The sequence below is a fragment of a genome, unplaced genomic scaffold (assembly GCF_019419815.1).
Source record: "Pyrus x bretschneideri cultivar Hongxiangsu unplaced genomic scaffold, Pyrus_bretschneideri_v1 Contig15, whole genome shotgun sequence".
NCBI lineage: Eukaryota > Viridiplantae > Streptophyta > Magnoliopsida > Rosales > Rosaceae > Pyrus > Pyrus x bretschneideri.
In genome coordinates this window covers 1,968,395-1,983,997 of record NW_025999446.1, presented here as the reverse complement: position 1 = coordinate 1,983,997, position 15,603 = coordinate 1,968,395, and positions in this window count along the sequence as shown.

The following is a 15,603-nucleotide window of genomic DNA, read 5'->3' as shown; positions in this document are numbered from 1 at the left end:
ATGGCTTGTGGGAATTAGGTTCATTAGACTTTAGGATCATGAGTGAAAAAAAAAAAATTTAAAATGTGTGTGTATTTATTTATATTTAATCAATATAACATATTAAAATAATAAAATTTTTATTTATGTCGGTTATAACCGCTAGAATACTAAAATAATAACCGTCAGAAAGGAAAATAATAAAATAGTCAATTTCTGAAGGTTATAACCGCCACAATTAAATTAAAAACTGCCAGAAACTTCAAAAATATTAAAAAAAAAAATTTCAAAAATACTGTCGGTTATAACCGACAGTATTTTTATGATATCCGCCAGGACTTTATGTCGGCTATAACCGACATGATTTTTCTAATATCTGCAACTAATTAAATGATGTATCGGATATATTTTATCCGACAGGATTTTTCTAACATCCGCCACCTAAAGCTAATATTATAGTAGTGACACGACCTGTTAAGATACCGGGTAAGAAAATCTACTTTTAAGTGATTTTCATTAAAGGAAAAAAAAAAAAAAAACTTTTTAATTGTTCACCCAACCCAAAAGTCATCTTGTATCCTTACCTCCTTTTATTTTTACTAAAGAGTAAAAAGGACATTTAAACTCTTTGTGCCAATCTCTACCCAAAAAAAAAAAAAAAAAAAAAACCCCTAAAATCTCTCTCAAACAAGCCTATAGCTAATCAAGTTCTAAATTTCTCAAACACCAACAAAATCACTCTCAAGCATATGTCCTTGACTCCTTAGCAAAAGTTCTTGAGTTCCAAGTTTTATGAGAAAGATGTAGGCTGCTAAACTCATATTAGATAACGAATTGAGATGATTTATGTGTTGGAGAATATTAGGAGATAAAATCTGCACAAGAAGAACATACTTATGAAACTTCTCTATAGTTGTACACACATTTAGGACAAACATATGAGACCTCGAGGATTAGCATTTACAATGTTTCGTCGCATATGTGAAGTACATTGGTTGACCAATAATTTTTCCGTTTCTGAACTTTATCCTATTGTCCTTGTTAACTAATGAAGAATGAAGATCTTGATGAACACATAGAGGGAAAAAGCTTAGACTTTAGAGAGAGAAAGAGAGGGACAATTGTAAACTGAATATCTTCTTAGATAATTTAAATTACCCAACTTGCCATTATATAAATATACCTTTTAATTCCTAGATAATACATCAAAACTCCAAAAATCTTGTTGATAAATATTGTAGAATTTAATTCCAATAAAAAGTCTTTCAAAATACACATAAATGTGACTTGCCATTATATTTAATATACTTTTAATTTTCTTAGATAATATCTCAAAACTCCATAGATCTTGTAGATAAATATTGTAGTATTCAATTTTAATAAAAAGTCTTTCAAATTACACATGAAACGTTGATTTCTTCTTGGTACATATTTGATACGTTACTTAATATATCTTCTTGGTACATATTTTGTATGTTTGTTTTCATTTTTGTATGTATTTGGTACGCTTATATTTATTTAAAACAAAAAACATAGTTGGTACATATATTTCCTCTGATTAAACATATATTTCTCCTTGGTACATATTTGGTACGTTACTTTATATATCTTCTTTGTACGTATTTGGTACGTTCATATTTCTTTTTTGTATGTATTTGGTACATTTATATATTATTTTGGTATGTTTATATTTATGTAAAAAAACATATTTGGTACGTTACTTTATGTATCTTCTTAGTACGTTTTCGGTACGTTTAAATATATTATCTGAATGTACCAACCTCAAGCCTCTAAAAATAGAGAATACGTCTAATTATCTCACATGATATTGATATAAAATAGTGAAAACAACCACTAATTGAAATGGATAAGTCCATTCAAAATTCAAAAATGACGATCACAGAATTCTAACGTGGGAGAAGAAACTGACTTCCTAAAAAAAAAGGCCACCTACATAAATATATCAACCTAAAAGGATATATATGGAATTTAAGAATTAATATTTTCAATTAAAAAAACACAATAATTACATGTAATCTAAATAAATATAAAAATGTTGACATGATTATTGTTTAGGCGTCCTAATTAAATTTCAAAATGGAACCAATGTTTAATCTAATGAGTATTAGAAAAGTGCAGGGGATTCTAATTTTCCCATTTCCTTATTATAATTATTATTGTAATTTCCTTATTAGTTAAGATTTCCTTGTTGTTAGGGATTCCTTGTAACCCTAGTCAACTGATATGTAATTCATGTATATACACACACACACAACAATTCAACCCTAATATACTACAATTTTATCTAGGCATCAAAGTAGGTTTCGGCCTGTCTGAATCCACGGAAAACCTATCGCCAACAACTGCTATTTGCCTGCACCAATTCTTGCACGATTTCAGTATTTTGTGATCATCATCAAACCGAAACCTTATCTTGCTACTATACTAGCCGGCCCTAATCATTGTCGTGTAATTTGTTCTCGGTTGCCAAACCCGATTTTTGTTGGTTGTCTTGGACCATCAATCCTACCCAAATCGTAAACCTAAATATACTATATCAACCCGATGCGACTATAGGAGAAGAACAAAAACATGAGGCCATGATTCCAGTCTCTACCTCAAGTGATTCACCCGATGTTAATATCCTGCCGTTTGGGTAAACACTCTGTACCAATTTTTCAATTTGGTTCAGATGATGGAAGACCATGCAGCAGGGTTGGGAAAGCTTGCCTATTTGACTGGAGAATCAACTCAGCCGGATAAAATAGATCTCGGATTCTCAAAGAGGAGTATTGAAGATGCAATTGTGAAGGGGTGATTACTAAAAACCATGGAGCCCCACCTACTTGGGTTGTTCATTGGTCTTCCAACTACCAAGAATATTTGGGATAGTGCGTCTCATATGTTCTATTATGGATCTAATGCGGCTAAGTTGGCTCTTGATAAAGAGTCAATCTTGCTCCTTATTAATCAAATATCTCTCTCGGATGATTGGGATGATTCAGAAAAGTCGATAAAAGCCTTAATTACCCTTGAAAATTGTGACTCCCGTTGGATTATTGATTATGGTGCTAGTAATCACATGACGTATGACAAGTCTTTCTTTTAGTCCATGACTATCCTGCAAAAGAGAACTTTCGTCACTGCAAATAAAGATGTTATTTTAGTAACAGAGGCTGGTTCTATTTCTCTCATACCGTCTTCATCGATACATGATACTCTACTTATTCTGACTTTATCAAACAATCTTTTATGTGTTGGTCAAGTTACTGAACAGTTGGATTGTAATGTATAAATGTTTCATATGTTTTTCCTCCTTGAGGATATCTAGAATCATGCAATTTTGGGCATGGTACTAAGAGAAGAGAGTTGTACTACGTTGACGACGTAACACCAGGCAAAGTTAATCATGTTCGTATTAGAACAATGACCAACTAAGAAAATTATGTTGTGGCATCGGTGGCTTGGACGTGCATCTTTTGGGTATTTGAGGAAATTGCTTTTGTCCTTTTTAGTGGTGTTTTGGACTGATTTAAAATATAATGTTTGTACTCGAGCAAAAAGCGTCATGCTTCCTATCCAATAAGCTTTACTAAAAGAACTATTCCATTTGAGTTAATACATTTGGATGTGTGGGGTTCTTCCCCTATTTCTACTCAACATGAAATTCACTGGTTTGTGTTATTCGTGGAATATTATACTCGAATGACTTAGCTCTTGTTAATGTAGGGTCATTTTCGGCCCACAAAATAGTGCAGACCAAGAAAGAAACCACGAAAGGCCCAATTAAAGGTGAAGCCTAGAGAAGATTATTAAAAAAGGATATGTCTGGGCGCTAAGGCTGACCTCGAATTAACTTAATCTGACTAGGCTACATAAAGTACTTTTCGACCGTCAGAGGACACATGGGAAGGCTAACAACTTTATGACACAAGGTTTTAGGAGCATGCCTACTCAAATACTAATCAATCCACATGTCAATCAATAATCAAAAGTAAGAGTCTAGGATGAGACATAAAGGTGTTCGGACCGATGCGAGTAGTGACATGGTTAATTAATTGAGGTCGAGCAGGTCACTTGTCACACGTTGACCTAAAAGGGCATGCAATCCCGACTGAGCAAACATCACTTCACCACCTAATATTGACCGATGGTTAAAAAACTTTGTTAGCATGTTGGTTGATGGAAATGGTGCATTAAATGTTAGAAAAGTGACAAAAAAGTTTTTGGGTTTATTGAAGGCCTATTTAAAGGGGTAGGAACCTTTGAAATCAATATAATCCAAGTAACACAGTGGATGTGGCCCAGTTTTGAATGGAGTTCATTTCATTTCAGTTTTGAATCCAAGCCCACCAAGGGCTAATTATTTCAAGTTTGATAACCTACAAATTTTGATCGTTAATAGCTATATACCATGAAACACAAGTCTGATGTCACTAAGATTGTCAAAAACTTCCACCACGTGGTTTTGGACTTAATTTTCACTCCCTATTAAGGTGTTTTGCTTGGATAATGGAGGTGAATATGTCAATGCCGTATTGTCTCAATACTTTCTAGAGCAAGACATCCTGCACGAGACCATGTGTCCCTAAATACCAGCAAAAAAAAAGGTGGCTGAACGAAAAAACTATCATTTTTCTGAGATCGCAATGATGCTTCCAAGGTGCTCAATTTTTGAACTCCTATGACTGCACTTGCCGATCATGTATCGTTGCCATCAATTTGCATGTTATCACATCATTTTCGGTGCTGATGCCGTCTCATGGAGCTATTCAGTCGGCCAAATAGTTGCAGTCTTAAATTAGTTAGGAATGTGATTGTGTAAATCCTTATAGGATTCTATAGTATTTTTTAGATAGTTTTCTAAATGTAATGTATTACTTGAAAGGCAATGATTCTCCCTTTCTTACCACCATAAATAAAGACACAATGGGATGAGAAATCATCACCACATAATTTACCAAATTCTCACTCTTCTCTCTCTTGCCACTAACCTCCCTCTCTCTATAATCCATCAGTAAAATAGGCCTACCTTATCAGCATGCTCTTATCGGTGCACTAAAGAGAGTTTGATCTTCTTCAATTTAGGGGAGTATTACATTTTTATCATTCTTATTATGATTCACTTATTAATTTATTGAATTGATCTGCTTGCTATTAGTTCAGTTGCTCTTTATTTCAATGTCTATGTTGGACGTAATACAACACATTGGAGATAAAAATTTAGATTTTGGAGAAGGATCTTTCTACAACCAACATTCAAAGGCTTTCTTCGTTTCCATCAAATCCAGGTTCTTCTAAAACAGGGAATCCATATTTTATAAGCCATGACAACAAACATTCATCACGATGCATGAACCCCTGATTTATCAAACATTCAGCATGATGCTTGAACCCCCAAATTATCTATTCTTTATAAACATTCACCATGATGCATGAATTCCTAATCCAAGTTCTCAAGGGCAAATGTTGCAGTCCAAAATTAATTAGGAATGTGATAATGTAAAACCCGATGGGATTCCATCAGTGGTGAAGCCAAGAATTATTAGGGGGGAGGGGTGAAATTTGAAAAGGCAAAAATTATTACCGGTGAGTTTTCTTGTCATGAAAACATTCGATAATATGCTTATTCACTGCATAACGAAACGTTATTAGCAAGGGTAAAATGGTGTTAGAAAAGGTATTGAGCCATCGAAAACGTTCTTGAGGGAAAAAGTTTGTCGTTGGTCGTTGCAAGTTCTTCCATTGGAAATATTTTTTTCTTACTAGTCATCCAAAAAAACACATTTTCGATACCAATCACCCTTCGGTTTCAATTAAATCCTCGTCAAAATCAAATTTTAAAAAGGTTTAGTTATCCATTAAATTAACGTGGTTTTTTTTTTGTCAATTCAGTGCAAATATAGTTTGCAAGTTAGTGCATATATGGGTCTCAAGCTTACAATGTCATCAATTTAATAAATTATCGTACAATTAGGCCGAAGATAAAAATTAATGCACTTTATAATATATTTTATGATGCATTATCAGAATTTTAAAACTTCGTGACCCATTTTAAAAATCATTCCAAATGCCAAGAGTGTAAATTGTACTTGACCTATTTTTTTAAGGTAAACTCCAAATATATACGTTCTTCATTTTATTACTCATTCGAAAATTATCTAATATTTATATATAAGTAAGACACTAAATTATGTGCTACATATTAATCTAGATTAAGTTATTGCAGACTAAAATTTATATTCATATATACAAAATTAAATACATTGTAAATATATAATTTAACAAGTCGGAACTAGAAGGTATGGTGAATTGTGAGTTTTTTGGGGCATACTTTGCTACTCTCTTAAAAGGAACGGGGTATGAGTGTGAAGAGGAAACGGGGAACCAGAGGTCCCCCCCTACAATCATTTTTTTTTCAACTCAATAAAGCAAAATAGTGTCGTTCCATCTAGGAATTTTTCAAAAAAAAAAAAAGTGGCGTTTTATCTGCATCTTCCCGACCAAGACCGGAAGGGGTTCGCTTTGCTCTATTTAGGATGAACTCCTTTCACAGCTGTTGCGCGGAGTAGCAAAGAAACCAGAGCAGCAACCTGGACTCCATTACTTCCGACGGGACTAGAGGGGCGAAACCACCACTCCTGAGCTTGATTTCCAAGGAGGGGAGGGCAGCCACCCCTCCTTGCGCCTTTGTAGCGTCTCCCTTGGATTCTATAGTATCCTTTAGATAGTTACCTAGTTGTAATGTATTACTTGACATGTAAGGATTTTCCCTTCCACACTACTATAAATAAATACACAATGAGGTGAGAAATCATTTTCACTAAATTCTCTCCCTTTTTTCTTCCTTGTAACTAGTCTCCCTATAACAACCTATCAAGGAATTTACGGAACAAAAAGGTATTTTCATATTTTCACTTTGGTTGGGTTTTATTTGTTTAAAATATGGCTTTTTGGCCTTAATTGGTATGCCCAAGAGGGGCCCACCCTTGAGCTTATCCCCCTGGCCTCTCTCCTTCTTACACCAGTCACGTAGCAGTCTCCCTTTCTTTTTCTCTTTCTCTTTAACAACCCACTTCCTCTTTTTCTCTCAAACTCCCACGAGCCCTCTTTCTCAGACCTCTTGCTTATACTCTCTCCGAACCACACAAACTGAATCAACCACTAACCACCACCTTCACTAAACCCATACGAGAACCTCGAACGTGCGATCAAAGAAGGAACCCTCCCCCACGCTTCTTCTTTGCTCTGCCATTGGACATTTACCTTTTCTGACGAACCCTCGATAACATCAACTATGGTAAGACTTGGGATTGCCTTCGATCTTGTATCTTGTTGATGTCTCAAGTTGAGCTTCAAGTTATTTGTGTGATTTGATTAGGAATTAATATAAAAACAACTCGGGAATATGTTTTTCAGATTTCCGACAAGTGAACTTACTTTTGTAGGCATATTCTGGCGAAATACGGCCATCGCTGGCCACGAGAAAGGTATAACTCATTTGGTTATATCATGAGCTTCAATTTGAATATTTGTGCAACAAAAATGGTTCAATTTTGACCCAGATCAAAGCTCGGGAAGATTTTCCCAGGTTCCGGCTTTCTTCTACAGTTGGCTCTGGCGAGTGCAATGTATGAGTCTAAATCGGGTCTTGGGCTAGGTTTGGCCCACGAGTCCTAGCCCAACTCTAAACCCAGAAATCTTCAACCTATGTAATCTGAAGCCCAAAATCTTAGGCCTAGCCCAACCCTAGTAACCCTAAACCCAGAACCTTTTGGGGCGGGCTACCAAACCCAAACCCAAAACCCTTCGGCCCATCCCAGTGGGTCGTTGACTCGGCCTAATCCAATGATCCATTTGACCCAGACTCGTTGACCCAGTCTGACTATTGACTTTGGTCAACGTTGACAGTTGACTTTGACTTTGACCGATCAATGGTCGACTTTGACCGGTTAATGGTCAACGTTGACTTTTGTTTACTTTTTTTGGGTTTTGTCTGGGACCACTCCTAGGCTAATTTTGATGTCCTAGATCTGTTTTCTAAAATTCAATGATTTGAGTAGAGTTTTACTAATTGGACCCTTTATGTGCTTAGGTGCAATTATTGTGACGTTTCCGTCTTCGCTAGTTTGCGTGGTTCTTCGACGGCGAAGCATTTGTGAGTGGACCCCCTCTAAAATGTATGTTTTAATAGTAGAAATGCATATATGAAAAGCATGATTTAATGATCGCGTTTTAGATAACGTTTTATGAGTAAATTGGATTTACCTTATATGATTATCATGCTTACTTAGAATATTTTGGATTACCATATTTTCTATTGAACCCATGTTCTTTGTAGGATATCTGATAGATGACGATATATTATTTAGAACATGTTTTTACACTTCTTTATAGTATAGATGATGGATGACTTTATACTATGAAGATGTTTTGAGATATATGCACCTATGCTTGGAAAGATTATGTTCAATGATTTTGTGTGTATCTAGTGGCCACTATTTTGCCTATGGGAGAGGGAGAAATAAGGCTGAGGGAGATTTATGGTTGGCATGAGGTATATGTTAATGGCTTCGGGCCGAGAGATATTGATACTGATACTGATACCACTAGCTAGCACACTATTTACGATATATGTTTCATGAAAGGTTTTATGGCATGCTAGGGTTTTCGGAAAACGTACTGCCTATTATACTATAGATGTTTTTATAAAATTTTAGGGGTTAGTATGTTGATAAATGTTTCAATATTATATATATATCAACTTGGTCCACTCATGTTTTATTTTGCGCCTTCTCAAGACTTAGAATCGAGTCGTACAACCCCAATGTCAAGGCACTTTCGTATCGGCATCTTCGAGTCCTCTCGGTGTAGGACCCACTCCTTTGTTCATTCAATTTTATATCATTTCTTTTCTAGTGTATAGAATTAGTTGTATGCTTTGAACACGTTCCTCATTTGCATATTAATTATATTTAAATTTATAAGTCTTATTTATTTCTTGTTCTCATGCATTCTAATATGGCTTTGTCACCTTCGGGTGTCAGCCAGCACGTGTCTACCTTGGTGTTTAGGAGAATATTAGGGTCTAGCATGTAAGTTTGGTATCAGAGCATGGTTTATTCAGAGTATACTCAGGATCTTCTCTTACTCTAGTAATGTGTCGGTCTTGACATCATTTGGATGTCACGACTTCTGGATTTGTTGTCGTTCGGCACAATTGTACAATCCTCATCACACTGTGAATAGTCACATCTTATTGTAGAAAAAGAAATCTCGTGTCGAGATTCTCTAGGAAACACGGGCATAGTGGTATCTACGGAGAAACGGAGAAATTTAAATGGTTTAAGTTAGAGATCCAAAATGGTGATGTACTCTGCGACATGCGTTCACTAGGAATGGCAGGCAGGGTCACATCTATGTGGAAACTACTCGAAACATTCAAAATGCGTGTCGGAGAAAGCGAGTAAGCGCCTAATTATTACGAAGTTTAGTAAGTGGTAGTCGGTAGGATCGAATCAATGATCTCGAACTCGTTTTCGCTGCGGAAATTCGTGTGGATTTTTAGAACAATTCTCGATGATTATTCTATCGATAACCCTCTCGCTTATTCCAACGATGAAGCTAAGTTCCCTAACCATCGACTGTCAGCTTCACATCAAATTCTTCAAGTGTTGACTTCATTTACATTAAATACTTTCTTGGGAGACTCTTCGATAGCAAACACTATTATCATCAATTTCAAAAAAGGTTGCGACTATTAGAAATTGAAAATCCTCACAAGGTGTCGTAAAATGCAAAGTATCCTTGGTTTTGTACTCTAGTTTTGATGAACTTGTTTTGATCCTCAAATTCTTAAGTGTTCTTTTGGCCTTCTCTACATGGTTGCTCGCTTAATCAATGGGAATTCACGATCAATCGACTCGACGAATGCGTGCGCCTAGTTTCACATCAATGCTAGTAGGAATAATTGGAGCATAACCTTCTCGCGAGCCTACCAAACTTATCAAGAAGAGTTTCATGTAGCCTTGAGGTTTGAAAGGGATAGGTGAAGGTGGTAGTACAGATGGTTAACGGATTGCATCACCAATCACTATCTTCATGCAGAAATGAATAGTCACCTCATATTATCTTGCTACAATTCATAGACATCATATCGTACTCTAGAAGTTCTTTTCCAACGATAGTGAGCCAATTTATGTGAATGGTTTGAAGCAGCAGTCGTTATTTCAAATGAAGTAGTCTGAGTAATTGTTCTTCTAATATAGGTTTCGAATCTTGTACTCTCGCCCTGGAAAGCGATGATCATAGTTAGTCATGAAAGACATGTTTACGATATGTGTTCGCCTCTACGCATCATTCAACTACTTCACTCTAGGACCTTGCTGTTTGGATGCGCGTGGATGTCGAAACACTTCTAGTAGATTTGATTGGTGCGCTCTAGAATGGTACGACAGCGCGGTTGAGGCTAGAATCGGACAATCTATACACACTCTCACATTGTGGGGCAAAATGGTAGTTTGGCATCCTTAGGAATTTCTCACATGCTTACCAAGACAACAATGTGTTGTCGATATTGCAGGCGGCTGACTATAATATCGATAGCTTATTCGTTAGGCTCGTTAAACAAATGGGCAGGTAGACCGTCTACGGCAGTTGTTACGGATTTGTTATCGTTGGGGGGCTCAACCCAAAGACACATACCTTTTTCCCATAGTATGTGACGTTACGTATACGTGGGTGAAACCCACTTTTGTCTTTCAGTTTTGATTTTTAGTACAAGTATTTTGACTTATCTTATTATAGTTATATTTGTATTTTCGAAGTTACAAATATTTGGTCAATCCTTTCCATGTTCTGTGTTAATTTCAATACGAGTTTTCGACTTATATGTTAGTACATATCTATTTTGATGTATCGTATTATACATACATATTTTTGACCTTACACTATTATATGTTTTTGACTTTATATTTTTATAAAGTACATTTCTACTTTTACACTGATGGGGAAAGAATGTTTGAGCTTGAAGGCACGAAAGATGGAATCATTGCAACCCAATCGCGATGGGGCGGCATTTTCCCTTTTGTGCAACCATTTTGACTCGATTTCTTCTTTATATATATATATATTTTTTTTCTTCCTATTTTCAAGTTTTTCAGTGTAACTAGTTATTTCAAATTTCAGGACAAAATTTTATTTAACGGGGGTAAATTGTAACAACCCGCCCCGGAATTTACGGAATAGAAAGGTATTTTCATATTTTCACTTTAGTCGGGTTTTATTTGTTTAAAATATGGCTTTTTGGCCTTAATTAGTGTGCCCAAGAGGGGCCCACCTTTAAGCTTGTCCCCCCGGCCTTTTCCCTTCTTACATTGCCATGTGGTAGTCTCTCCTTCTTCTCTCTCTCTCTCTCTCTCTCTCTCTCTCTCTCTCTCTCTCTCGCAGCCCACTTCCTCTTTTTCTCTCAAACCCCCTAAGCCCTTTTTCTCAGACCTCTTACTCCCACTCTCTTCGAGCCACACAAACCCAATCAACCACTCACCACCACCTTCACTAAACCCATACAAGAACCATGAATGTGTGATCAAAGAAGGAACCTTCCCCTAAGCTTCTCCCTTACTCTACCATTGGACATTTACCTTTTTTAACAAACCCTCAATAACATCGACCATGGTAAGACTTGGGATTTCCTTTGATCTTGTATCTTGTTGATGTCTTGAGTTGAGCTTCGAGTTATTTGTGTGATTTGATTAGGAATTAATATAAAAACAACTCGGGAAAGTGTTTTTCAAATTTTCGGCAAGTGAACTTACTTTTGCTAGCATATTCTGGCGAGATACAACCACGGTTGGCCACGAGAAAGGTATAACTCGATTCGATATCTCACGAGCTTCAATTTGAACATTTGTGCGACGAAAATGGTTCAGTTTTGAACCCAATCAGAGCTTGGGAAGATTTTCCCATGTTCGGGCTTTCTTCTACTGTTGGCTCCGACGAGTGCAACATGTGAGTCCAAATCGAGTCTTGGGCCAGGTTAGGCCCACTAGTCCTAGCGCAACTCTAAACCCAGCCCAAAATCTTGGGCCTATGTAATATGAAGCCCAAGCCTAAACCCTAGTAACCCTAAACCCATAACCTTTTGAGCCGGGCTACCAAGCCCAAACCCAAAACCCTTCGGCCCATCCTAGTGGCCCATTGACTTGGCCTAACCCAATGACCTATTTGACCTAGGCCTTTTAACCCGGTCTGACCGTTGACTTTGACGGGTCAACAGTCAACGTTGACTTTTTTGGGTTTTGTCCGAGACCCTTCCTAGTCTAATTTTGACGTCCTAGATCCGTTTTCGATATCCATTTTCCCAAATTCAATCATTTGAGTAGAGTTTTACTAATTGGACCTTTTATGTGCTTAGGTGCAATTATTGTGGCGTTTCCGTATTCGCTAGTTTGCGTGGTTCTTAGACGACGAAGCATTTATGAGTTGACCCCTTCTAAAATGAATGTTTTAATAGTAGAAATACATATATGAAAAGCATGATTTAATGATCATATTTTAGATAACGTTTTATGAGTAAATTGGATTTACCTTATATGATTATCATGCTTACATAGAATATTTTGGAATACCATAATTTCTATCGAACCAATGTTCTTCGTAGGATATCTGATGGATGACGATATACTATTTAGAACATGTTTTTAGACTTCTTTATAGTATAGATGATGGATGACTTTGTACTATGAAGATGTTTTTGAGATATATGTACCTAGCTATGCTTGGAAAGATTATGTCCAATGATTTTGTTCGTATCTAGTGGTCACTATTCTGCATACGGGCGAGGGAGAAATAAGGCTGAAGGACATATATGGTTGGCATAAGGTATAAGTTAATGGCTTCAGGCCGAGAGATACTGATAATGATACTGATACCACTAGTTAGCACACTATATACGAGATATGTTTCATGAAAGGTTTTATGGCATGCTAGGGTTTTCGGAAAACCGACTACCTATTATACTATAGATGTTTTTATAAAACTTTGAGGGTTAGTATGTTGATAACTGTTTCAGTATTATATATATATATATATATCAACTTGGTCCACTCATGTTTTGTTTTGCGCCCCCTCAAGACTTAGAATCGAGGCGTACAATCTCGGCGTCAAGGCGCTTCCACATCGGCATCTTCGAGTCCTCTCGGTGTAGGACCCATTCCTTTGTTCATTCAATTTTATATCATTTCTTTTCTAGTGTATAGAATTAGTGGTATACTCTGAACACGTTCCTCATTTGCATATTAATTATATTTAAATTAATAAGTCTTATTTATTTCTCATTCTCATGCATTATAATATGACTTCATCACCTTCGGATGTCGGCCAGCACGTGTCTACCTTGGTGTTTGGGAGAATATCAGGGTTGGGCATGTCACCCCCTCTCTCTATAATCCTTCAGTAAAATAGGTCTACAACAGATTTAGAATTTAGTGATATTAATATTTACTTTTCCGGAGCTCAAGGTTTCATATGCTTTATGAATACATGGCAGTTTCTTGTGTCTTTCATTTAGAACATAATACAAGCTAGCTTCGTACTTTTACTCCATAATATGAAGTTGATTGTGTTCTATATTTTTATTATTGAATCATATTGAAAGTCAAAAAACAATTAGAAGAGGGGTTGAAGAGAAGAGCAATATGTTAAATTATGTATCTACGTGAAATAGAAGGTAATGATTTTCAATTCGTACACTATTTTTTACATTGTATATCATTATTTATTTATTTTTCATTTGGTTCTTCTTTGATTTATTTTTTTTTCTTTGATTCCTTTTTATTTTTTTTTCTGTTGTATATTAAACAACTTTTTCAATGTGATTGTCATACCGTCATAAGATATTATTAATATAGTCATATTATAACATTTTGATATATTTATTAATTGTTGGGGGACTTTTAGGCCAAGATGGACTTTGGGCTTTGAGAACATCCTCTTGTCTCCCTTGGTTCGGATTCGTACCAAGTCCCAGAATATCTCGGAAGAATTAGCACGTCTTAGGAAATACACAGTTGGATCATTTGACTCGAATATAGGATGATTAAGCAAATAATGGCTTGCTCAAATGATTCATGATGTGGAAGCTAGAGGTTCATCAGTTTGGCATGAGAGAGAAAAAAGTTGGCATGGTTGCATGGTGTTCTAGGTTGGATAATCTGAGCTTTCTGGGTTCTAAAGGCTCTTTCCCTGACTGAAAGGGTTGAAGGAAGTCTAGGGGAATACTCTGAGTTGCAGAAAGATGGTTATGTGTTTCTCTCCCTAATGTTTGAATTCTTCTTCCTATGTTATGTTCTCTAATGGCTTATGATACCTCTTTTGTAGGTGAATGATTCCTTTCTAGGGTTCCTACAAAATCTCTAATTGTTGCTTGGCCTTTTCTCCCTTTTCTCCCTAGTTCTTCTGCCACTTTAGTTTTGGTGCAAAGTACTACCTCGTGAAACCTGCATCACTCATTCTTCCCAAGGCGCGGCATTCCCGAGTCAGTCTTCCATAGGCGTTACTATAAGTAACGCGTCTTTTAGCTTTCAGGCTTTGATCTTCTGCATGAGCTAGGAAAGGAAAGTCAGCATCTCTCTTCATTAAATGCATGCCCTGCTGGGCTTTCATGTGACTTTAAGGCTTAGGATTTGGTTCATTCCTAACTAAGTTGGTCAGGTTGCTAGGGAAATAAGGAAACTACGCTAGTTCTCTCTCAAACTTAACTACGTGGAATAAAGAGGTTATTGGCTTGAATTTTTAGGCTCCCAAACAACCCAAAATCTTCCACAATCTTGACTGCCTAATGAACTTTGGTGACCATGCACACCACAATTCACTTGACAAGCCCTGGGCATGACTTGGGGCCTATCTTAGTATGAATAGTGATTAACATGATAAAGCTTGGCGTGACGAATATGCATGAGTTTGCGCAAGCGTGGTTTGATTTACACGAATGTGTGGCTTGATTAACGTAGCATGGCATAATTATGAACATAACTCCTTCTCGATTCTGCACTTTTGCATGTACTTGAGCTCGACTTGAGACTTGTATAACAATTGGGCTCTAAGACTTGATTGGGCCTCAACATTAATATTATAATCTTAGAATGATGACATATAAACCTTGTCGCTCATCTATATTACAACACATAAGATAATAGAACCAAATGACTATGTAACGGCCACACTAAAAATTTATCCTTATATTGTCAGTTTTAATTAATAGAAATATCCAAACTTGCTAAACTAATTATCCAATCAAGGGACTGAAATCTGCGGCATTCAAAGCACAAGTACCCTTGTTCTAGGAAATTTTAATAATTGGACACGAAAATCGTAGCTTAGAATCTTTAGATGTGGCATGTTAATTAATATGAATTAAAAATGAATGAACAACTGTGTTCTCATTTAGCACAAACAAATAAGAATCTAACTAGCGAGTGATTTTCGAGGTGAGAGGGTGCGTAGTACCGATACATGATATAACAAATTAAAACCATTTATCTTATAATATATAAATTAGTAATACTATGGCGAAGTCAGAATTTTATAATAATCAAAATACAAACATATTTTTGATAAGAAGAT